The following is a 26399-nucleotide window of genomic DNA, read 5'->3' on the forward strand; positions in this document are numbered from 1 at the left end:
CTGCAGGAGGAAGCCTATCTGATGAGGTCAGACCAAGGCTCTGATCTATGAGTATAGCTTAACATCATTAGAACTCATTTTTTCACTACCAAAAAACCCCCAAAACAGTAGTATTTGCTTTAAGACTAGGTCTCAGGGCCATCTAGTCTCTGGTTATTAGTCACCAAGGCAGTATCAGGTATGGGTTCCATCTGGTAGAGTGGGCCTTCACTCAAATCAGATACAAGCTTCTTGCCAACATTGCCCTACCATATTTTGCAAGCAGGAGAGCAGTGTAGATAAGAGGACTTTTGGCTGGATTGATAGTTCTATTGTTCTTTTGGTAGCCCACAGAGTACCTTCCTACTCTAAAGACACTAGGATGTAGGAATGAAGGTTCTATGTAGGCACCAGCTTGACCTCTCCATATTCAATGAGTTGTGTGTGAGTGTCCTTCAGCAGTGGGGCCTTGCTTTCAGTTTGTGGAGAGCAACCTATTGTCTTGACAACAGCCTGGGTTGTTTGGGGATTTCCATGGGACCCCTTTTTCCAACATCTCCAATGCATGTGACCCAGTCCTGGTAATGGAAGTGTTGTTTGATGACAAGAGATTGCCAGTTGGGACTCTGTCTCCCTCATTATAGGAGACTTCATTAGGCTTGCCTTCATATATTTTAGAAAGTTTCCACTGCACTAGGTGTCCATGCCACCCCTCAGATGACCCTCAATTCTACCTGTGTCTTCCTGCATTCTCTCCCTCAAACCCATTTCCCCCACTAGCCAAGGTGATCCTGCTGCTCTAGACTCCTCCAGTCTACCCATAAAATCTATTCTAGTTCCCCCTTCCAGGGAGATCCTTGTGTCCTCCCAGTCCCTTCCACTATACCTAATCTCTCTGGGACTGTGGATTGTAGCTAGGTTATCCTTTATTTGAACAATAATATCCACGTACAAGGGAATGTACACCATCTCTACCTTTCTGAGTTTGGGTTACCTCACTCAGGATTCTTTTTCCAGCTCCATCCATTCTCGTGCAAATTTCATGATGTCATTTTTTAATAGCAGAGTAATATTCCATTGTTTACATGTCCCAGGTTTTCTTTATCCATTTTTCTGTTGAGGGACATCTAGGTTGTTTCCACTTTTTGGCTCTTATGAAGAGAGCAGCAATGATCATGGTTGAGCAAGTGTTTTGGTATTTTGTTTTCGTTCTGACAAATAAAGCTTGCCTGAAGATCAGAGGGTGGTACTAGCCACTAGTTAACCATAGAGGTCTGGAGGTCTGTACAGAGAGGAGACAGGAAAGGCTATGACTGGGCAGAGAGAGAAAGTGATGAGGCAGAGAGTGTGGGAGCCCATTCTCGGGTTCCTCGTGGCTTTACCCAGAAGGTCCACATAGAGGATGATTAGGACCATGAGCTTGAGTGCAGGTGTCTGAGATGGTCTGCACTTGGCTGTGCTGGGGGAGGAGGTCTTTTGCTCCACCCCTTGGAGTCTCCATAAAAACCCTGGGGCAGAGACAGTCGAGCCCGTTGGAAAAGGTTTCAGGCCCTCTCGAGGCTCTCCTTTATTTTCTATCTGTTTATCTCCACAATATTCTCAGCAATATAAATCCTTCCATATTTCCTGCTGCTCACACTCAAGAAAACTCTGGGGAGCTGTGGGGATGGTGGGTAAACGCCTTACAAGAGAGGAGACAGGAGCTTTGCCCCTTCAGTTCAGAGCAATCAGAGAGGTAAGAGCTGACTGTGGCTGCTTCATTGCTTCTCGGATCTCTCAGCTTTCACCCTGATATCTGACTCTGGGTTTGTATTATTAAGACTAATTAGCTTTGTGCTCCAATCAAGTGTCCTTAAGGAAGGATGAAGCTTGCTTGGGGTATATGCCCAAGAGTGGTATATCTGGAATTTGAGGTAGAGTGATTCCCATCTGGAGTACAAGTCCTTCTAAATCAACTCACAGAAACTCACAGAGAGTAAAGTAGCAAGCACTTTGGGTCCATGGGTCTTCACCATGTCCTCTATGTATATATTCTACCTTTCCATATGTTAGTTGCTCTTTAATTCATATTTTTATGGGATCCTGAGTGAATGAACCAGTGGTCTCTGATTCTTGTGTCTCCTTGTGGGCTCTGTTCCTCCTGTTGGTTTGCCTGGTCCAGCTTGTATTTGATAGCTGTGTTTTGTCTAATCTAATTTATTTAGCTGTGTTTTGCTGTTATCTCCTAGAAGCGTGTTATTTTCTAATGAGAGACAGAACCACAGTAGATCCAGATGGGAGGGTAGGTGGAGTGGAACAGGGAGGAGTAGAGGGGAGGGAACCTCTAATCAGGATATAGTATGGAGAAAAACCTATTGTGAATAAAAATCATGGAAGGAAGATTCCCAGACTGAAGTATAACACAAAGGAATCATGGTTCACAGAGATATACTGACTCTTATTTTGTTACTAGTAGGTCACTTGAGTATCAGTACTTATCCACCAATGCCCCAAAGCTAGACCACAATCAGCAGTGAAATGTTATTGCTTTTCCCCTTCCCCTCATCTGACATTTCGTTCCTTCCCTCCTTCCCTCTCTTTTTGCTTTTGTCTTCATTTTATTTAGATTGCTCTCGTTCTCCTATGCTACCTTTACTTGATTGCTATTACTCCTTGTCTTTATCTAGGTGTTATATAGTAAAGTCTTATTTTGATTGCATTCTTTGTAGTGTTCCAATGTTTGTTGAGGTTGTGCGATGTCCTTAACTGTAGACTTGGTCATCTATAATCTGGCATCTTCTCTGGTTGTAGTTATCACTTTTCACTCACCTGCGCGCGCGCGCGCGCGCGCGCACACACACACACACACACACACACACACACACACACACATATATGTATGTATATATATAATTTATTTAATGATTTCGTGTGTTGAGAAATATACCAGATGATGAGAGAAAAAGGGGACACATGTAACAAACCTCTCATTTCAGAAGCTTACAGCGCATGTAGAGAGATACATAAACTTACAGGAAGTGACAGCGCATTAGGGTTTTATGAACAAACAGTTTCCTCAAATTTAGTTATTGGAATAAATGAAGTGATAAATAGTGTGTTGGAAAGTTATGGAACAAGATGACCAGACTGTCCAAAATTAGAAAAAAAGTATATATTTTTTTTCTTGAGACAGGATTTCTCTATGTAGCTTTGCTCCTGTCCTGGAACTCGCTTTGGAGATCAGGCTGAGCCTCGAACTCACAGAGATCCACCTGGCTCTGCCTCCCGCGCCACCACCGCCTGGCTTTAAGCCGTGAAAGCTAAGGCATGCTTGTCTCCAAAGCGAGTTCCAGGAAAGGCGCAAAGCTACACAGAGAAACCCTGTCTCGAAAAACCAAAAAAAAAAAAAAAAAAAAAAAAAGATAAAAGAGGTTTGAATAGGAAGGTTTCAGGAAACTTGACATGCTCTCAGATATCCTAGCATATTGCTAGTCAGCAAGACATAATTATGAATCCCACATGATAGTCTCAAGTTGAACTAATACTACAAAATAAAGTTGAATTAAAATTGATGGGCCTGAATAATTCAAAGTATTATTTATTGTTTTCCTGCCTTGTTTTAAATAGCATAAGGTGGTTTATTATTATTTTTTACTTTGATTGAAATAGATTATTTTCTCATCCAATAAATGTGATAAAAATCCTATGAAAACCCTAAAGTGGAAGCCGTAAAATATACTCAAAGTAGGTGAAGGAGACCCTTGAGGTCTGTATGAATGGGAGATCAGTGTCTCTGCATTCATATAGGCTTTGATCAATTAGGTGAGAAGCAAGGGGATGTAGCTCAGCGGTAGAGCGCGTAGTTCGCGTTTATGAGGTCCCGGGTTCGATTCCCGGCATCTCCAACACAGTTTTTTTTTTTTTTTTTAACTTTTGAATTTTCTTTTTCAGGATGTTTCTGCACAAGGTGTCCTAGACTTTAACTTTTTGTTAGGGGATCATATGTGCATAGCTAATTATTGGATGAAAGTATTGGATGAAATCTGTCACCATAACAACAATGTTCATCTATGACCTTGACTACTTTTCCATGGAGACCGCCATAGACTGGTGAGTCCAATGAGGTCATGCCTCTTGGTATATGTTTTGTTCACAGAAAAAAAAAAAAAAAAACAAGCTCAGCTTTGTTGCCGGTAGCAATGTCTCTAATGGGTACTATTATTATTATTATAATTATTTTTATTGAAAATAGATTGTTTTCTCATTCTTTATATGTCCTAAAAATCTTATCAAAACCCTAAACTGGAAACAATAAAATATACTCAAATGTCTTGACGCAGAACCTTGTAGTCAATATATACGCTGAATCAGTCTTTCAGCATTCATATGGGCTTTGATCAACACATTTTCGAACGCGGAGATGTAGCTCAGTGGTAGAGCACATGTTTGGCGTGTATGAGGTCCCGGGTTCGATTCTCGGCATCTCCTAGTAATTTTAACTTCCATATTTTGCTTTCCAGGATGATTCTGCACAAGGTGTCAGAGACTTTCAATTTGGGCCAGTTATTGGTTGAAATTGTTCATCTGTTACCATGACATCAATGTTCATCTATGACTGTGACTACTTTTCCATGGAGACCGCCATAGTCTAGTGAGTAGAACATGGTTGTGCCTGCAGGGATATGTTTTCTTCACAGAAAAAATAGCAAACTCAGCTTTCTTGCTGGAGGCAGTTTCACTAATGGGTACTATTATTGTTATTATTATTATTTATTGAAAATAGATTGTTTTCTCATTCTTTACATGTCCTTAAAATCTTGTCAACCCTAAACTGGAAGCCATAAAATAGCCTGAAAAGACCTGACACAGTACCTTGTAGTCAATATGAATGCTGATCATTTTCTCTCTTAAGTGCTTTCATCAATGAAGTAGCTCAGCAGTAGAGTGCATGCTTTGTATGCTTTGTATATGTGAGGTTCCAGAGTTCAAGGTTTTCTTTTGCAGCATGTCTCTGCACAAGGTGTCCCAGACTTTATCTTCCTCTATGAGGTTATATATGCATAGCTATTTATTGGAAGAAATTTCTCATCTCTCACAGTGACAACAGAGTGATGACATTTCCATGGAGACCACCATATTCAGGTGAGTAGACTATGGTCACGCTTCAAGGGATATGTTTGGTTTACAGACAAAAAAGCAAAGCTCTGCTTTCCTGCTGGTGGCCGTTTCTCTAATGGGTATGCTTTCTCGGGTGATAACAAGGGTGAAGAGTTCTTGCTTTGAGAGAAAGGAAGGGAGGGCTGGGCAGAACCATTCCTGCTTACTGAACAGGGGAAGCATTGCTGTTGTCATAGAAACCTGGGCTCATTATGAAGACTGTTTTCAATGGCGATCCAGGCGGTGTCCTGGAAAATGAGCATCCCTAGTTTTGGACTGAGCTGAGCTTATGCATTCCTGGAGGTGAGCACTGGATTCTTCCTGAGGGTGGAGAGGAAGATGCAGGGATCCCAGACCCAAGTAGGTTCACCCCCACTTCAGGATTTGTAGCCAGTGTGTCTCCAGAAGGAGAGAAATTTGAAACTATTGTGCCTCTTCAGTGTGCTGTTCTGTGCAGGGACGGGTGTGCTGGAGTCATTGTCCGGGCTAGGTGTTCTGAAGAAGGAAGCAGGAGGGACATAAGACAATGTGAGCACACTCTGATCCCAGTTTCCTGCTCTGTGAAAAGGGGATGAGATTGCTCACTCTCAGGATCGGGGGGACAGTAAGTGATAAAGCCTAAAGAGAAGTCAATGATTACCCTGCATGTCTCAGATGATGATTTCAATATGCAGTTGGTTAGAGGATTTTCTTTTTCGTTTTTAGTAATTTGAGGTTTTATTTGCTTTTGAGACAGCAATCACTGTGTCCTATCCTGGCTGAGAACTCTCAGTCATTCTCCTGCCTCAGCTGCCTCGTGAAGGGACTTCAGGTGTGGGATACTGTGTGCTTGGCACCAGTTTGGGATTTTATTTTCCCTTTTTGTGATACCCACCCACCAGGTGGCCCTGATGTCTCCTCAGAATCCCTGCCATGATGCTCTCTGCATATGGCACTAATATTTCTAATGAATCTCTTATAAAAAGGACAGTCCTATCAATGTCCCTCTTGAACAACACACCTGAAACCTTTCCCATTTCTCAATTTCTATTTTCTGCCTGACTTTTGTGAGCTTTTCTGTATGATTCATAGAAATTTGTTGTTAAATATGTGTTTTTCTAACTTTTCTCCTAGCCATAGAGTTATCTTCTCAGTTCTCATCCATCCTCTGGAAGAGCGGGAGATTTTAAATTGTAAGGATTCACCTTCTCCAGTTCTTCAATTGTGGTTTTATTTGGTGTCTTGTCTGTGATATCTTCACTCAGTCCCAGAAACAAGGATTTTCTTCTGTGTGTTCTCTTTGACATTTATAGGCATATTTTTTATATTTTTCCATCTCAAATTTATTTTGAGTGGTGTTTGCACATGATATGATTTTTATTTATATTTGTGGATATGGATATACACTTGCCTCCGCATTGTTTGCAGAAAGACCATACTTTCTGCACCAAATTGCCTTTTCTTGTTTGTCAACCATCAGTTCTCCAACATTCCAGGCATGGTACATGTGCCAATATTCCCAGTGCCTGAGAGGCTGCAGCAGCAATATTGTCAGTTCTTTTCAGCCCTGACTCTGCACAGGCTTGATGTCAGCATGGGATACATAGGAAAATGTTGGCGCACAGTAGGCAATGGTCTGTAAATGTGTTGGTGTAAGCACGGACAGTAGATTTTGGTCTTTTACTTGCCAATGTTGATTCCAATAGCATGCTGGTCCAATTACTGTAGGTTCAAATGGAGTACTCCTATTAGGCAATGCTGTTCTCTAACTCGGCCCCTCTGTGTTGGACTGATCTAGCATCTTGTCACTAAGTTGGACCTGACATTTAAAAAAAATCAGAAAATGTCACTTTAACAAAGCCTTAATTTTCTGCCAAAGGACTAAGTGTCATCACAAGGCAGCTAATGCCTGTAGCTGAAGTTTCTCTGCTTTACCATAATAGCCTACTTAATATCTCCACCAATGCACTTAAGGAGTGCCTTGATTCATAATTTTCTTCATTCTGTTACTAGACAAACTGCATGCAACTGTTCCTTCATTGTGACATGGAATTTGTTCTAACCTAAATCTGTCCCACTCATATTTTCTCACTCATTTTTGATTCCAGAATAAACTCTCTCTTCTTCCTTTGAGGTGAGAGCTGAGTTTTTGTATTGACATTTGTAAGCATGTATTTATGTATTGGGAGACACTACCCACCAACACCACAAGTGTTTTCTTGAGTGAGAGTAGCAGGAAATGTTAGATAGAAGGATTTACATTGTGGAGGTAAACAGAAAATATGGGATAGCCTTGAGAGGACCAGGAACCTATTTCAATTGGCCCCGACAGTCTCTTCCCTAGGGTATTTATAGAAATGACAAGGGGTGGAGCAAAAGACCTCCCCCCAGCACAGCCAAGTGCAGACCATCTCAGACGCCTGCACTCAGGCCCGTGGTCCAATCATCCTCTCTATGCGGACCTGCTGGGAAAAGCCACGAGGAACCTGAAAACGGGCTCCCACAGTGTATACTGTTATACATGTGTGAATATGTCTCTGAAGTTGCCAGGCATAGTTATCACTGAATGTTAAATAATGTGCTCATGTAATTCACAGATTAAGAGCATATTAGGCTCAAGTGTGGTGTGTATTTTTCTCCCTGTTATTCCTTAGCCAACATCATTACCCCAGTGCCTAAATGATTTCTGTGTGCTATAGCAGAGACTAATAATATATTTGTGAAAGTTAGTTAAATCTATTATTACTGTGATACATTTGATGTGTTATAATTCTACTCCTGCTTCTTCATGATGATCTGGTGTTTAATATATTGCTTACTTATTCTCCATAGTTATTTGTTCATGTATGGATTTATCTCAGAATGTCTCAGAATACCTATTACAATTACCCTGTCATATTGGCATTCTGTGTTTTGATGCTCAATTTTTCCCACTATTGGCCAGAGGAGTCCATTAAAGATGCCTGTGGAGCATTTCCTGAGTCTAAACATTGCACTGTCTGAGCCCTTGTATAGAAAGGAATTAATGATGCCCACCTCAAAGAATCATTTTGAGGCCTGAAGAGACAGAAAGCAGACACATGTTGTGTGTGTCTAGTAAGGCAAATTTCCCTTGCCTCTTTCATGTAGTCGGTGTGATGACTCTGGCATGAAAGTAGTTCATGAGTACACACAAGGGAGAGCACTTGGCAAGGTAATGGCAAATGAACAAGCTCTCACTTCCATTATGTGTATGCATTCCTAGGTATCACTGTGTGTGTCCATGGTGATGTGATGAGCTGGGAAGAGGAAAAGCATCATTGTATACCTTCCACTGATGGAGTCTGCACAGGTAAGGCACCGCCAATCCATCCCCCGGGTTTTATTGCTTTCTCATTCTGGATTCCTCAATTTCATGTGTTTTCTTTCCTTCATGCTACGTTGTAATTTAAAGAGGATTTATTCTCTGTGCTTTCCCATCCCATAAGCCCACTCTTCTAGCAATCTCAAGCATAGTTGCAATCTTGTAGCCTCTAGGATCTGCACACTTTTCTCTCTTTTCTAGGTGTCCTTTCACTAACTCTCTTTTCTTCCCTGACACTGTGACCTTTCTCTAAAGTTCCCTCCCTACCATGTGGCTGCTTATGAACCCTGCAGGCTTAATTCAGATGGGACAGCATTCCTCTTTTTTCTGCTCAACTCTTTCCTTGGTGCAGCTGAGATTTGCAATTACTTGCTCTGGAGATTTTCAGGTTTTCTTTCTCTGTTTTCCTCCTTAGGTTTATTTATTTCATTCTCCATGTTTGAGTATTTTGCCTGCATAAATGTCTATGTACCACTTGGGTGCCTGGTATGCAAAGAGGTCAGAATTGGCATCAGATCCCCTGGAATTGGAGTTGTGCATGGTTGTGAGCCTCCTGGTGGATGCTGAAACCAAACCTGGGTCTTCTGCAGGAATAAGTGCTCTAAAGACATTAGGGTTTCTCTTTTAAATTCTAATGTCATTATCCTACAGAAGCTAGAGAGATATTTCTGTAGTTAAGAACCCTTGTTCTTGTTGAAGACCCTTGGTCAGTTCTCAGAACTCATATGGAAGGTCACAACCATCTGTAACTTCAGTTCCTGGATTTCTGACATCCTCTGCTGACCTCTTCCAGCACAGCAATACAAGATCTGTACATGTATGCACGTGGGCAAAATAGCCACACACATAAAAATTATAAACAAATCTTAACCTTTTATTGTCATCAAATTTCCATTGAGTCTTTTTAAAAATTATGTTATTAATGAGCCCAAGAATCCCAAGAGGATTTGCTGTTATTTCTGGAATCAATATGTGCTGTGGGATGTGGTTCTATATGCTGTGCATATATGTTGGTCTCATTGGTTGGTAAATCAAGCTGTTTGACCAATGGTGAGGCAGAATAAGGTTAGGCAGTACATTCAGACTGAATATGGAGATGGAGAAGAGTGTAGTTGCAGCAAATGCTGGGAACTGCCTCCAGGAGAAGCAAGATGTGAGAGAACAAATAATGTCATGAAGCCAAGTGGCCAAACATAGGTTAATAGGAATGGGTTGAGTTAAGTTCTAAGAGCTAGCTGGCAAGAAGCCTGAGCCATATGCCATACAGTTTGTAATTAATATAAGCCTCTGTGTGTTTACTTGGGACTGAGAGGCTACAGTACCAGGCAGGATACAAGAAAACTTGTGGCTACAATTGGCACCCAGGTGTGATATCCCTGGCCTGCTAATTGCAGCTCAGTTGCCACCTGCAGAGGCCAGAACTTCCTGTTCCCCCAGACATACACTGTGGCCCCTGTCACCCTGTGCCTGTGTCTTTAAGCCCGTCACGGTGCTCCCAAGCCCACATGGACAGGTGAGCTCTTAAAGAGCCACTAGGACTGTAATGATGGCCTACCCACACATTGGGGGCACCAGATGTAGGCAGAAATCCAAGGGAGTCTGCTTAAGGGGTAGAGGGAATTTATTAGGATATAATTTGGAGAGAACAACTCACTAAACAGAAAAAGGCAAAATCATCTCAGAGTCCTGGAAGGCTGATATCCTGTCCCATACTCCTCCTGCTGCCTAAGTCAGTCCACACTACCCAAGCCCAGAGGGAGGAGGAGAGCCAGGCTTTCATGCTCCCCAGGTCTCAAGCCTGCCTGAGGTCATCCCTAGGTAGAACAGGTACCCACTACAAATATGTCTTTTTGATAATTGTTTTTGTTTCTATAGACAATGATTTTCTGAGGAATAGCCTTGGCTATCCTGGAAACTACTCTGTAGTCCATGCAAGGCTTGAACTCACCTCTGCCTGCCAAGTGCTGGGATTAAACTCATGCACCATAATTAACGACAAATTTCAATATGTCTTAAAATATATCATAAGGATGAGATGAATGATTTGCATGTTTAGGGTTTTTCTCCTCATAGTTTAACTACATTTGATTATTTTTAAAAAATGCATTATGGTCTGACCTGGAAGAGTTAGGGAAGTCTGGCCAGGTAGTGTGACATCAGTCGTGGTCGATAATCTCTTCATAGTTCTTAAGTCTCTTTATTAACATGAGTTATGCTTAGTGCTCCAGTTTGTAATTGCACAAAAGGACACACCTTAGCACTCTTTTTGCCAGGGCACCATACACTGTAAAGAACACAGTTGTATACCTTTCAATACTTAAGCTTATATCACATGTAAGGAAATCCCCTGCTGTGTTTGTGTTCAGAGTTTGCACACTGATTTTCTATCGTTGATTTTCCTGATGTATGGAGGTTTTTTCAAACAGTGGCAGAGCTGCTAATAGGCTGGATGGATGTCATTTGATTCACCCACATGGAAATCAATGTGGGTAGATGGGGAGATCTTCAACTGCTGGATTTGTCCCATTTTCTTTCCCACTGAACTTGACAACTGCCAGTCATGAGCATATGCAGGCTGATATAGAAACAGGCCCCTCAGCCCTGCCAACGTTACAGATCTTGTGGCCCCACAGGGTGCAGATTGCTCAGCTCCTGGCTCCAACTTGCACCACAGCTTCAGGGCAGTCTAAGTACCAGGGCTACTCAGTCCTTAACTGTAGCTAAGTTTTCCTGCCTGGCCCACAGTCAGGACAAATCTCTGCCACCTGCCAGTCCCACAACCGCTCAGACCCGACCAAGTAAACACAGAGACTTAAAATGGTTTCAAACTGTATGGCTGTGGCAGGCTTCTTGCTAACTGTTCTTACAGCTTAAATTAATCCATTTCTATTAATCTATACCTTGCCACGTGGCTTGTGGCTTACCGGTACTTTACATCTTCCTTGTCCTGATGGCGGCAGGCAGTGTCTCTGACTCAGCCTCCTGTTCTCTCAATTCTCCTCTCTGTTAGTCCCGCCTATACTTCCTGCCTGGCCACGGGCCAATCAGTGATTTATTTATTGACCAATCAGCAACACATTTGACATACAGACCATCCCACAGTACTTAACAGTAGCCACTGACAGAACTCTTCTGTAGGTGCTGGACTCAGTGCTCCTTAACCCTAATACAAACTGAAATGTAGATAGGCTTCGGGAACCCTCCACAGCCAGGACTTTCATTTTCTCTTTCCTGTCGTCTTACAGCCCTTCTCCTTCTTCAGTAGCAACCCTCCTAGCTCTCTTGACCCCTTTCTACTTCCCCTGCCCTTCTTTCTTTCCTGGCCCCTTGAGGTTTTTCAGCTGTTGCTTCTTCAGCCGTCAGACAGCTGGTTGCCTTGTCTCTTCTTCTACTTGGCCTTACATCCCCACTGTCAATGCCATTCCCCTCTCCTCTATGTCTACCTGTCCCTGTCCCTCTGTCCTCCCCCTTACCTCTGTCTCATGCTCCTTACCTGAGACACAGTCTTCATAGCCCAGGTGGTCATTGAAACATGACCCTGCTGCTGCCCTCGCTGATAGCTGAGATTACAAGTGTGACCCATTACACTTGGTTCTGCTGGTGCTAACTCCATCCCATCAGCTATGGTACTGAACATAGGTAAAGGAGGACAAAGCAAGAGAGGCCTGTTCTTGTGTCTAATGCTACAACACCAGGTCACACAGCACAGGAGAGCATCTTCCAGTCAAGCCTGAGCAACCTGATTGTATTTGGGACCAACTACAACCATCTGGAAGACAATCACAGCCTTGCCTCTCAGCATCAATCACCATCACTCAGGTTTGTGTTTTGTCCCAGTGCAGTTTTGCCTTTTACCACCAATCACAGTCACCGAGGCTTTGCTTTTAAACCAATCACAGCTTGTGTCTGACCACTAGACATACAGTACCTCTCCTAGGCCATCCCAAAAAGGGCTCCCCTCAGGCTTATTGGAAATTATTTCATGCCCTTCTAAGTTTCCCTGAGGCTTGTGATAACTAAATCCAGTGAAAACAGTTTCACAACAGACAGGCTAGAGCCATATCCTAGGACTAGCACAAACCAGTTGTGGTCTTAGGACAGTTTTCTCAGGGTATCTGTGGAGGGTTGGAGACATCTGCTGAAGACTTGACAAGTCTGCCTGGCTGTTGGACTCACAGTCTTCTTGCCCAAGGTAGCCAGGGCAGCAATGATGTCCACAGCTGCCAATTATGTTAGTGCATGCTTCATCATCATTGCTCATAGGAAAGAAACATTAGCAAGTGTTTTTACACCAGAACTCAAAGATCACCAACAGTGATTTAAAAACAACCCTGATTTTGATAATGCATTAGCAGTATTGAAAATGGGGGATCCCCCAATGACGGAGAAATGGAAGAGATCTACATGAACAGCCTGGACATGAGTGGGGGTAATGAAGGGCGAGGGTCGAGGGAAAGAGAGCTTGGGGGAGCGGAAGATCCCAGATCGATCAACAACAGAGAGGGAGAAGAAGGAATAGGAGACCATGGTAAATGAAGACCACATGAGAACAGGAAGAAGCAAAGTGCTAGAGAGGCCCACAGAATTCCACAAAGATACCCCTACAACACACTGCTGGCAATGGTCGAGAAACAGCCCGAACTGACCTACTCTGGTGATGGGATGGCCAAACACCCTAATTGTCGTGCTAGAAACCTCATCCAACTACTGAGGGATCTCGATGCAGAGATCCATGGCTAGGGCCCGGGTGGAGCTCTGGGAGTCCAATTAGCGAGAATGAGGAGGGTTTATATGAGTGAGAATTGTTGAGACCAAGGTTGGATAAAGCACAGGGACAAATGGCCAAACCAATGGAAACACAAGAACTATGAACCAATGGCTGAGGGGGCACCAACTGGATCAGGCCCTCTGAATGGGTGAGACAGTTGACTGGCTTGATTTGTTTGGGAGGCATCCAGGCAGTGGGACCGGGTCCTGTGCTCATTGCATGAGTCAGTTGTTTGAAACCTGGGGCCTATGCAGGGTCACTTGGCTCGGCCTGGGAGGAGGGGACTGGATCTGCCTGGACTGAGTCTACCAGGTTGATCTCAGTCCGCGGGGGAGGCTTTGCCCTGGAGGAGGTGGTAATGGGGGGTGGGCTGGGGGGAAGGTGAGGGGGGCCGGAGGAGGGAGAACAAGGGAATCCGTGGCTGATATGTAGAACTGAATTGAATTGCAAAATAAAAATTAAAATTAAAATAAAAAAAGAAAATAAATTGCATTAAAAAATCTTCAACATAAAAAAAGACACCTCAAAGTTTTTTGTTTTTGTTTTTGTTTTTGTTTTTGTTTTTTTAGATAACAACAAATAAACTAGGGCTTGAAGTGATTGCTCATTGTTTAAGAGCAGTGGATGTCTTCCAGAGGATCCAGGGTCCATTCCCAGCACCTACCTGATGGTTTACCACTGTCTGTAACTCCAGTTCCCAGAGATCTCATGAACTCTTGTGCCCTCCCTGGGCATTAGGCACTCATGTGGTGCCCAGAATTACATGTGGAAAAAAAATGCAAATAAATAAATAAATGAATAAACTGTGCTTACTTAGGGCCAGATTGCTTGTAGCCTTGAGATGAACCCCATTAGTGCTCTGGTATCATGCCTAAATCATATCACTACCTTACAATTTAATGTGATACAAGAAACTCTTGAAGAGAAAAAAGATCATTTAAAAAGTATTCTTTTACTTAATTTTAAAGCCTGAATTTAAGCTTCCTTTAAACTTAAACCTTCCCAATTATATTCTTTGAACAATGTAACTTTGAAAGCCACAGAACCTCTCTCCCAGCCTCCCTCCTCTCCTCACATACACGTATACAATGACACCTAATCTCAAGTCTTTCTCTAGTCCACACTCATGTCTTCATGCATGAACTGCCTTTATTCTAGGTGAGTCTCTGTCCAAAGAATTAATAAGCTCACTACCTTTGCTTCACTCTGGCTTGTTCTGAAATTCTTTTCTCTGGACTAGTCATAGCTCAAGCTTCACCAAAGTAGAGGACACTGAAGAGACAGGGCACTCCTCAGGTTGTTGGTCACAGTGCTGGGCTCCTCTCCTTACCACCACTGAGAGTCCCAGAAAAACGCCTTGAAAAGCATGTGGTTTGTTCAGTGAAGTGTCTTTGTATCTTCTCCTAGAGGCATCCTTCCACATGCATGTGGCTCCTTCTGTCCTCTTCGTATCCTTTTCTGTCTTGGAGCCATTACCAAGCACGCTGTCTTAACTACTCTAGGTTTATAAGGAGTTTTGAAACCAGATGTTCATCCTCCAACTTTGCTCCTTTTCAAGGTTGTTTTTTCAAGCTTGGCTTCTTCATACTCACTGTGAGTTTCAGAATCAGCCCTTTAGTTTCTTTCTAAAATGTCTGTTAAGGGTTCTGTTGGTATTGTACTGGATCTGCAGGTCAGTTTGAGGAGAACAGACTCCTTAGCAATGCTGTGTCTTCTGTCCAATGAAGATGATGAATCCATATATCTTTAGTTTCTCTCAGCAATGATTTGTCCCATTCAGTGTCTAGACTCTACATAGAAGTGAGCAGACTTTTCCTAATTTTTTCATGTTTTCTGATGGTATTCTAAGTGATAGGTATTTTAAATTAGAGTTTCCACATATTTCACAGTAAGTGACTGTCTGTGGGTAGATTTTAACTGAGTCTGTTGAAGAATCTTTTAGTTTTGGAATGTTAGGTTACACATTCTATGATGAAAACGTCCTTCATGTTAACATATATTTGCCTGTGTTTCAGTTCCAGTATTTTAAGTTGCAGAGAATTTGGCGACCTATAAGAAAGGTAACAAATGTCCAACACCGAATTTGGTGGAAAACTACTAAGACAACCATAGGGCAAATGTTTGCTCCAAATGGAATCTGCACAATCATAGATAGTCCTCTATCTCACAGCCAGCTCCCTCAAGGAGCTGAGATCATGGGGGGAGAGAGAGAAAGTGATGCATGTGAATATCTGTGTGTGTATCCGTAACTGCAGGAACGTGTGCGTTGTGAAGAATACTTACACTTAATCATTTTCATGATAAATAATTTTTTCCCATCACAAAAAGGACAAGGTTAGTAGCTGTGTGTTTTACCTCTAGTTTTGCTGTGAAGCATGCAGATTTTAACAGTGACTGCTGGGGGATTGTGTACAGATGGAGTATTTTATGTATGATTCTTGCCACATCACTTATCACCATTATACCTGCTAATGTTGCCTCTGATACCCACTTCCCTGAGCACTTATTACTCTCCAAGCATTACTTGTCTTTCAGTATAGTTTCACTTTTTTCTCGTTTGCTTCTTAATGTATTTATTCATGCATTTGTGTCTATCAGTACTACTCAGAGACCCCCATTTTTACAGGAGTGCTCCTTTGCCATCACTATATATTGTGATGCCTAAATTATCCAATCCCGTGCCAGTGGAAGGACACACCTTCAAGTTGACCTGCTGCTCATTTGTTTCCTGCCTAGAATTCTGGACCATCTGACCAGCCCTGGAAGGAAGTAATGGTGTCCATCTCAGTGCTTTGAAGACCTTGAAGATGAAGGTTTACAAATGACAACTTACAGAGGGTGGCGTGTAGAGAGTCATCAGCAAATGGTAGTTGTCAGTGGCACTTTGACTCCTCTGTGGGTCAATGTCAGGTTCATCTATGAGAAGAACAGCAGGACTGCAGAGAGAACATGCAGAAAGTTGACAACAAGCTGACATATGCCCATGTTTCCAATATGTATGAATTGTCAGTGTCACTGGTGCTTGTGTGTGTGTGTGTGTACACGTACGTGTCTACATGGGTGTGTGTAGGAAGTGTTCGTGAGCTGAGCTGAGAAGAGGAAAAATGTCATTGCACAGCTTGTACTGGACTTAATGTAGACAGGCTACTCCATCCCTATATTCATACAGTATATCACATGAGCTTTCTATCTGCATTACTCTCTTTTCCATGAGCTTTCTTTCCCCTCACTCTGCCTTCTAGTAGAACCTGAGAGGAAGCTGTGGACTCTCCATCCGGAACCAGCTCCTGGAGAAGAACCAAGTGTGGTGTAGAGTCTTATCAGCATGTTACCAGAGCGAGAGTGGTAAGATCATGTGGGACACAACAGGTGAGTCATTTCCTTTTCTCTTCCCATCCCTCTGACCAGCAGCAGTTCTGTGGAGTCGGGATGCCATGTAGGAAAGTCTCCTGTGGTATCAGGTGACAGCAAAGAGCAGCACACTTGGGAACAAGGGCACTAATAGACTCTCCAGATGTCTGAACTCTGCATGGGTGCCTTTAAATGACCAGTACTAGAATGGAAGTCGTTCACATCAGGACATTTTCTGGAATGGGCCATGAATTTCTGCATCACATTTGCAGGTAGTGCTTATTAAAATGGTAGATATCCCATGTCCACAAAACATAGCTAAATCAAATCCTGGGAAGTGGGGTGGGGCATATCCAGTTCTTTCTGATGGCTGTCCATGTTTAAAAAGTATTGCCAGTGGGTTTGCAATTCTGTGTTCTAGTATATTGATTCACGGACTTCTTAACTCTGTTAACATGCTCCCTTGCTGTTCATTTAAATATCAGTGTCTTAGGTGGTATGTGAAATATGCATCAGGTCCTTCAATTATGTCGTGTTTATCCAGATATTCACACTCTGGCCTCTTTTGTGGGCACCAGATTCCTGCACTGAGAGACAAGCAGGGTCCTGGAGTATCACGTTAGATTATCATGTCAGTAAGAAGAGGTAAATCAGTAATCGGAGCAACTCCATATATTACTTTAAAGTGCTTTAAAGAACACAAAGGGTATAGAACATGGTTGTGATGGGGACTAGGGTCTGTGGGGTTGTCTCAAAAGTCCGGTTTCAGGAAGTAGCATTAGACCTGAGTCCTGAATGACAGAAAGAATCAAGGCATGTGCAAACCACGTTGTTGGTGTGCTTGCACTACATGGAGTACAATGGATCTAAGAGAAGAGGTCAAGGCCAGTGGCCAGAGCCTTGGAGAAAATATGTGCACTGCGTGGGGATGGGCTAGAAAGGCAGATATATGATGTTTTCCTCTATGTATGTCATTTGGATTATAATGTATTGTGGAAGGTTGGTGGGGGTGACATGATTTGATTCTTCTGGTGGAAGGTATCATGCCACTGTGTAGAGAGTGGGCCAAAGAGGACAGGATGAGGGCGTGTGTGGAGTCCGCCATTGAAGGATGTTTCAGAAGACCAGGGGAGGGGTGGACGTGGTTAGACGCCATGCTGCAGCAGTGCGCAGAGGGAGAGTCAGCCCTGCGCAGCCTTGTCTGGGAGAGAGCAGTAAGACCTGGACCTGCTGTGCATTTGGCCAAGGCCTCTGCTTTTGTCTGGCCACGCGAACACACAGTGGTTCTATTTACTAACATCAGTTGTTCCGGGTGCTTTTGACACATTCTCAGGACAGTCTGATAACCAAAATAGATTTTGTAAAAATTAGCAATTTAATAATATATGTCAGCTGATTAATTATTTTCAGATGTAAGTTTTTTTTTCTAAGTACAACTGTAGCAGTATTTCCAAAGGAATGAGATTCTTGACATTTGAATAATAAAAAGTGAACACAGAATTTAGGCTATTTTTGAAAATGGTTATTGTTCTACAGCCTGTAGTTGTGCTGATAAGGCAAATGAGCAGGTTTTAGGCAAAGTAAAAGTGCAATCAGTATCTAGCTGCTACAGCTATTGCTTGTCCCTATGCTTTCTTCAGAAGAAGACTATCTTTTAAAATACATATTTTGCCAGGTGGTGGTGGCCCACACCTTTAATACCAGCACTCATGAGGCAGAAGCAGGTAGATCTCTGTGAGTTTGAGGTCAACCTCTAATTCCAGGACAGCCAGGACTACACAGAGAAACTCTGCCTTGAAAGTCCAGCCCCTCTCAAACTGCATATTTCAGACATACACAGGAACCTCTGAGTGGTATTTAAAACAGGTATGATCACTAAAAGACCCCCAAATCTGTAGGTAAGCATTGTGACACTCTCTTTTCACAGAGTGGGGAGCTAGGCTCAGAGCAGAGTCTTCCTCTGTCTCCTCTTCCAAGAAAAAGCCTGTCTGGGGTTGGAAAATGGGTACAGGACATGCTGGCTCAGGGAACCAAACTTACTGGGTCCAGGAGAGTCCCACATCTCTCTCACTCTAGAGCAGTGGTTCTCAACCTGTAGGTTGCGACCCCTTCAGCAAACCTCTATCTCCAAAACTATTTCCATTAAGATTCATAAGAGTATCAAAACTACTGTTATGAAGTAGCTAAAGAAATAGTTTTAGGGTTGGGGGTGACCATAACCTGAGGAACTGTATTAAAGGGTCGCAGCATTAGGAAGGTTGAGAACCACTAGTCAATAGACATCCCAGCACAGACTCCCGGATCTCAAGTAGGTCTGGGATTCCTGTATCTTTCTCCCCATATACCTAGGGAGGTGCAGCCCAACATCAGTGCTCCCATACTCCCAGTTTAGTGCGAAGGGAACCCTGTTCTTTCCCCATTATTTGGATCTCCACACACTGTGCTGTATTTTCAAATATGCTCCTTCTGTCTTCATCACTCAGCTTAAGGATGTGACTGGTCATTTTGGTCCTTGTTTCCTGTTTTGTGTTTCCGCTGCAGGGTCTTTGGTCTTTGGCTCTGCCCATAGGGCCACGGACAAGACACTAGTAGTGTCCAGTTCCCCGTTGCTTACCTTTGACGAAGCTGGGGTCTAAGGTAGGCTTGCTGGCAGGAGACTTGCTCTCAGGAGCATGATGTCCTTGCCAGAGGCTGGACTCGAGGATGCTGAAGCACTTAGATCCCTACTACATCTGACTACCCTGTCCCAAGCTCTTCACACGTGGGCTGGCAGCACATTTGGGGATATTTTTAACGTGGTCCCTAGACATTGCTGTTCCTTTCTTAACTGTGGCAGGACTTTCTCAGCCATATTGTCGATCTCTCTGGTAGTTTATAGATGGGTATGCTACTGACATGAAAAGAAGTCATTGGTGAATATAAAAAGCCACAGTTTGGGGGCTGGAGATGTAGCTCAGGTAGTAGTGTGATTGCCTAGAATGCAAAGAGTGTTGGGATCTTTGATAATCTGGGCACGTTAGCCCTCATCTGTAATACCAGCACTCAAGAAGTGGAGGCAGGAGGAAAGAAACACCATAGTCATATTGTTTATGTGAGTATGGCTCCCAGCACCCATGTCAGGGAGCTCACACCTGCCTATGGCTCCAGCTCCAGCAGGAACCAATAACTCTGCCCATCATGTGCATATTCCCACAGACAGACAGACAGACAGGCATGCATAATGATTAAAAATAAACATAAAATCTAAACAACAGAAAAGAAGAATCAGCTCCAGGTCATTGAAACAAGTAGAAAACAATGGAATTTAAAATACACGAACATTTAAAATGGCTGACAACCTTTAACAGTTTCCAGTCTTATTGGAGAGATGGTTCAGTGGTTAAGAGTGCACACTGCTTTTGCTGAGGACCCAAGTTCTGTTCCCAGCATCCATGATGGCCTGGAACTCAGCTCCAGGGAATCCAGTGTCTTCTCCTGGCCTCTTAGGCACATGCATTCATGTGTACACACACACACACACACACACACACACACACACACACACACACACACAGGAATATACATGATTTTAAAAGGTATGTACATTCTTTTCCTTAAAATTGTTCACGAATTAAAATAATTCTAGTGAATGATTAAACAAAAATGATCAAATATCAAGCACTAACGATGACAATTTTCATCAGTGTTGTGTGGCACACGGTTGTACTTCCAGTTTTTCAACACTGACGTCACAGGATCACTTGTGCCAAGATGTTTCAGAATAGCCAGAGTAATATACCGAGGCTCTGGCTCAAAATGAAGACAAAACAAAAGCCAGAAATACCTCAGAAAAATGTTAAATTCTTAGACCAGCAGTCTTAGATTACAGGCTCTTTCAAGAGCTGTGGGACATTGTAAAATAAACTTTTGCAAGGAAAGCAATTAGAAAATGACTGAGTGCTTGGGAATTCAGCAATGCACATGTAGTAAATGGAAAGAAAAATGTTCTTGGGTCAAGAAGAAAATGCAGAAGAATAGAGAATCAAGAGTGTGTTAACATCAAGTGAATACTTGAACTGGGCTGGTGGGGTGAGCTCAGGAGCCTGGCTCGCTGAAGGCTGAGGAGGAGGGGGATGAGTTCCAGACTGGCCTTGGCTACACCATGAGACGCTGCACTAAACACAAAAAGTAGAAAGTGGGACTAGTAACATTCCATTCCCTTGTGGAAAACTTTCAGCTTAGTTCTGTGAATGGGAACCATCTTCTTCTCATCTGATGCGAGGCTCAACCATGTGCACCACACCAGCCACATTCTTTCTTGTCACAGACACATGAAAGATTAGTATTTCCTACAGTGACTTATTCACCACAACGCAAAGGAAGATGTCAGAAAATGGTTACTGTGACTCTGCTCAGATAGCTCATTGTCAGGGTCATTTCACTGAAGACAGCCCTTGGGTTAGGGGTAGGACTCAGTCCAGTGACAGAGATTTGCCTGTGGTAATAAATGTGCTTTTGTTTGTTGTTTGAAATATTGTATCCAGGAAGGAAAAGTATTTTTTTTTTTTTTCGAGACAGGGTTTCTCTGTGTAGCTTTGTGCCTTTTCCTGGAACTCACTTGGTAGCCCAGGCTGGCCTCGAACTCACAGAGATCCGCCTGGCTCTGCCTCCTGAGTGCTGGGATTAAAGGCGTGCGCCACCACCGCCTGGTGGAAAAGTACTTTAAAATGTTGTTTTTCGAGACAGGGTTTCTCTGTGTAGCTTTGGAGCCTATCCTGGAACTCACTTGGTAGCCCAGGCTGGCCTCGAACTCACAAAGACCCACCTGCCTCTGCCTCTGGAGTGCGGGGATTAAAGGCGTGAGCCACTACCACCCGGTACTTTAAAACATAAACTGAGAAAATACTTGTGCTCCGGCTGGTAAAAATATGTCTGGGGAGATAGCTAAATCAGTAAAGGGCTTGCCTTGTAGGCATGAGGCCCCGGTTCCATCCCCGAATGCATGATTAGGAAAATGAGCAAAACTACAGCTGAAAAAAATAACAGGTGACACCTGCTTGCCTGTGAAGGTGGAGACAGCAGGTCCGGGTGCTTGTTGGCCCGCCTACCTAACCTACCAGGGTGTTCCAGGCACGTGAGAAAGAAACCTTCTCTAATCGACACTTAAAGGGGGTGGTACCTGAGGTACAACGCTGGAGGCTGTCTTCTGTCCCCTGCTACATGCATGTATGCCCACAATACACCTGTAACACACACACACACACACACACACACACACACACACACACACACACACACACACTTGATAACGGATGTATATCTTCCATACTTCGGGAAAGTATTCATTGTGTTCAGTTTCAAGGTGCAAATGAACTACACGGACAAATGGAAAGGACTCTGAGTCTGTGTGCATGCATGTGAGTGTTTGTGTTTGCCCTCATAGCTCTATCTAATGTTGCAGCTTTATATTAAGCTTAGACCGGGATTGGTTTCCAATCTCAGGTTTAGATTAGATATACCTAAGACGTGAATTTTTATGTGCCAGGAAAGTATGCAGAGGTGAAAAAAAAACTGCCCACACTCCAGAGGTAAGGGCCCATCAAATCCAGTTCACAGCCCTTTTTTCCCTCCCGCCCCACCATAGACTCCATGTGGCCTTAGACTCTCACAGATGCAGTTTTCATTACGGCCAGCAGGTGGCAGCCAAACTATGTTCCTACATCATTTTCATTAAAAGGGTTGATGTTTTACAGAGCAGCAATGTATTGTTAGGTTGCTTGGAAGCTTTGCAGATGCACTAGAGCAGTTTTATTTATGGATTACCGCAAATCCAATGCTCAACAACTCACTTTATCTTCCCTTAGTGTAAAGTGAGGAGTGCAGACTGGATACAGAGAGCTGCTCTGTAGAGAATATGGTGTTCACACTTGAATTACCTGATACTCAGATGGCTTTCCCAGACCTTCCATCCTCTCTCCAGGAGGCTATGGTACAGCCACCCAGATCCCTCCCTGCCAGACAACTTCACTCTTGGTCAATCAATGGCACTGTGTTGCACTATGCTTGGTGACGTCCAAGAGAAACCTGGGGTTTGTGGTATGTTTTATAAGTACTCCTTGGTGCTTATCATTTTTACAGGCAAATTAGAGTCATTTTGTCCAAGGTGGTTTGGTGCTGTGTGTATGTGTGTGTGGTGTGTGAATTTGCCCATTTACATGTCATGTGGAGGCCACAAGAGGACCTTGGGTGGCCTGCTCCATAACTGTCAGTCTTATTCACTGGAGACAGGGTTTCTCACTAAACTTGGAAAATAGGCTGGAAACCAGCACGTCCTGCCCAACAACCCATCTCCCACAGCAGTGGGGTCCCAGATGCGTGTGTCACTATGGCCAACATTTTTATTTTTGAAAGTCTTGGTGGAAAGGATAGTCGTAGAGTACAGGAATACTGTGGGCCACTGGTAAGGAAGTGCAGCCTGTCGCTACCATAGGAAAAATGTTTTCTATGAGAGCAACAGCAATCTTTTTTTTTTTTTTTTGTACTTTGAAACTTCTGGATAAACAGCTAGAGACATACAAGGAAGACTGATGTACATCGGTTATGATCCTTGTCACCCAACTTTCTCATTATTACGATCATCTTCTCAGGAAAATATGTTTTATTCATTCAAGCAGTAGCTCACTATGTAGCCCAGGTCGGTCTGGAACTGACTGTGCAGCCCAAGCTGGGTTGAATTTGTAATACAATTTAGCATACTGTTTGTTTAGTGTCATTTCAAGAATGCTAAGTCCTAACTCGCAGAGCACCAGGTCCAGGAGAATCCACCGGCTATCCTGACCCAGCTCCTGCCTCTATGCCACCTTAAGCTTTGGTGGTCCATCATGTGCATGATGGTAGGATTTAATGTCCTTTCATTATCACAGCAAAGGAAGATTTTTGGACATTTCCCCCCTTCACACACCCTTTTCTGACCAGACTATGAGATATGGCATCACAGATGAAGTGTAAACTCTTTATACCTTGTAGTGTTGCCACGGAGCACAAGTAGTGTATGGCATCACCTCTGTGAGAATACTGTCCCTGTTGAGAATTCAGGCAACATTTCTGTAGGAGCAAATATGAAGCCACACTCTTCCCTTACTTGATGTGTGATGCTGGCATCCTTGATTTGCATTTGCCAGGCTACTGAATTATGCATCATTTAGCAGACAAACAGTGCTCTCTATGCAGAGCTGATCATTGGAACAACTTAGGATTTAGGAATCAGAGTTTAACTATGTACATCCTGGTCCAACTTTCTCCTCCTTCCCAGAGAAGAGAGGATGGTTCAGAGGTTCAGTCCACCATGATCGGGAGCATGGCAGCATGCAGGCAGACTTGGTGCTGTAGCTGAGAGTCCAACATCTTGACTCAGAGACAACAGGAAGTTCACTGCTTGTCACACGGAATAAAACTTTAGAAAAAGTCCTCAAAGCCAGCCCCCATAATGACACACTTCCAAAGAAGGTGTGGCCCAGATTAAAGGTGTGCCCTCCAGCCTCAAGGTCTGTGTTAAAGGCATGTGTCATCCAGGCTCCTCCAACAAGGCCACACCTCCTAATAGTGCCACTCCATATGAGTTTTTGGGGGCCAAATACATTTAAACTACCACACAGGTGTTCTCTTCAAGTACTTAGTTGAATATGAACCAATGAAAACATTGGACAAATTATTAAAACAGGAAATTGTAAGAACTTTGATTTCTCACGCTGTTTGAAGAAGCAGGCCAGCTGGTAAAAGGAAGTCTCTTGAGTCACTCCTTCTGACCGGGCACAGATATTCACAGGGAAATGTCCTTTTATAAGCAGCTAAACAGTGAGATGGTGGGGCATGCAGGTAGGGAGTTGTACTAACAGTCCCTATCACACAATAAATTTCTAATACACCCAAGTAAGTTAATTACATGCCCAGCCCCTGGGGAGCTGAAGAGATAGATGGTTCAGCTGGTAAGAGCACTTCTTGCTCCTCCAGAGGACCTGAGTTCAGATCCCAGCACCGATGTCAGGAAGCTCAGAACTGTCTGTAACTCCAGCTTTGGGGGATCCAACACCTCTGGGCACTGACATTCATATACACAGCCCCCCCATAATTAAAACTAAAATCTAAAGACAAAAATAACCAAGGAAAATTGGGAAAATTTGGTACTTATTGTAGGCAAAGTTTTCTCTCCCACCTACCTGTTCCCAAATACCTGGCAGCTGCTTCCCAAATAATTGACTCAGAGGTTTAATATTACTTATAAATGCTCATCCAGTAGCTCAGGCTTATTGTTAACTAGATCTTACACTTAACCCATAATTCAGTGTTTTATTAAACCAATCCTAGTGACAAATGTTTACAGTGTACAAGAGCATTATCCCAAAGCAACTTGTCCTATTATATTTTGAGGGAAAGTTTTGTTTCTGCTTATAAAAATTATACCATTTCATGGTGAGAAAAACAATCTCTTAAAAATGGATTCAGGTGACATCTGATGATCCATGTGAGAATTGCAGGACTGCAAGCCAACTAACTAGCCAGTTGGTCTGTAGGCAGGAAGTCTGGGCAGGTGAGGGGGATTCATGGTTCCATTCATTCAGGGCAACAGAGAAATCAGTACTCTAAGGGTCCTGGCATCTTCTGGACATAACAGGAAAGCTTTTGAGAAGTCACTTTTTCTATTTATTTTTACTGGTTATCTCTAAAATGAGTCTATATGTCCTTAAAGAACTGAAATCCTTCACAGACTATCTGATACATAGAAGGACCTCAACACAGTCCATCCTGGCCCAGCTTTCTCCTTCCTGCCATAGAAATGATGAGAGTGGCTGGAATCAAACAGTATGACTGACATGCAGACCACCTGGAAGTATAGTGATAAGAATTAGCACACATCCATGCTTGCATTGAGATGAAAGCTTTGGAGCCATTATTGTGATGCAGGGTGATGTTGATGATGGGATAAGGAGGAAAGATCATTAGATGGTGTCTTTATTCCACATTAACTTCTGTCTCCTTGATATATAGTTGAGTATCAGAACATTGAGATTGATATTGATAATACTGATATTCAGTATCGGATTCCCACTGGACAATACTTGACAGGAACATACTCACATGAGGGGGGGGGGAAGGAAGGAAGGAAGGAAGGAAGGAAGGAAGGAAGGAAGGAAGGAAGGAAGGAAGGAAGGAATGGAATCATAGGCTCCTGGCCTTTACAGCCAATTCATTGTAGCCTAGAGATTTCCTGCCCTGGGATGCCCTCTGCTCCATTAGCTTCTCCATAGACTCAGCGTTGCTGGCCAAGCAGGCACAAGCAACCACTAGCATGAGCATGGCAGTTTTCATTGACATAGGAGACTAAGAAGTGCCCTTTGCAGAAGTAGAATCTCATTCCTTCCCCCTAGTTGACTTTGTGTGATTCCTCATTAGTTTTTGTTCTGACATGTGTAAACTGGGGAAATGGTGCTTTCCTCCTAGAACAGTTAGGAGAGAATAATGTAAAACATATGATTGTTGAGATGTGTGCAGCTGTCAATGAAGCCATAGATACCATAGATTAGGATCCAGATTCCAACTTTTCTTTCTTCTGGAAAGTGTTCCTGAGATTCCTGTAGTCAGGTCGTCTGGGACTATTTTGATATGAGTAGCCATGCTACCGTGACCGATCTTGTACATATTTTGGGGATACACATGCTTGGGACTCTGTCCTCCACATTGCCAAGTGAGCATTAGTTGTGGAAATCTCGCATTTTGCTTTTGTCAGTGTTGTCTTGGTTTTCTTCAAAGAAGGTGTGTGGCTCTGCTCCCAGCAATGTACAGAGTTTTCTTCTCTTACATTTTCTT

At 43.2% G+C, this 26399-nt stretch overlaps 1 long non-coding RNA gene and 2 other non-coding genes across 19 annotated transcripts in view; all 3 read left to right on the forward strand.

The window, feature by feature from the left end:
• Positions 1-26399, forward strand: part of LOC128109083 (uncharacterized) — a 124238-nt gene that overhangs the window by 10199 nt on the left and 87640 nt on the right. For 11 of the 17 annotated variants that reach the window (XR_008217652.1, XR_008217660.1, XR_008217647.1 and 8 more), the window contains 4 exons: positions 3910-4068; positions 4479-4609; positions 5057-6287; positions 8339-13542. This is a non-coding gene — a long non-coding RNA (uncharacterized LOC128109083). Of the gene's footprint in view, positions 1-3909; positions 4069-4478; positions 4610-5056; positions 6288-8338; positions 13543-26399 lie in introns of those variants that run through there. The other 6 variants (XR_008217664.1, XR_008217662.1, XR_008217650.1 and 3 more) reach the window with 6 other exon arrangements.
• Trnaa-cgc (transfer RNA alanine (anticodon CGC)) lies at positions 3792-3863 on the forward strand. Its single transcript has one exon. It is a non-coding gene; the product is annotated as a tRNA-Ala (tRNA).
• On the forward strand, positions 4375-4446 carry Trnaa-ggc (transfer RNA alanine (anticodon GGC)). Its single transcript has one exon. It is a non-coding gene; the product is annotated as a tRNA-Ala (tRNA).

The sequence above is a fragment of the Peromyscus californicus genome, unplaced genomic scaffold, assembly GCF_007827085.1.
Source record: "Peromyscus californicus insignis strain IS unplaced genomic scaffold, ASM782708v3 Scaffold_10__1_contigs__length_136768540, whole genome shotgun sequence".
NCBI classification, from domain to species: Eukaryota; Metazoa; Chordata; class Mammalia; order Rodentia; family Cricetidae; genus Peromyscus; species Peromyscus californicus.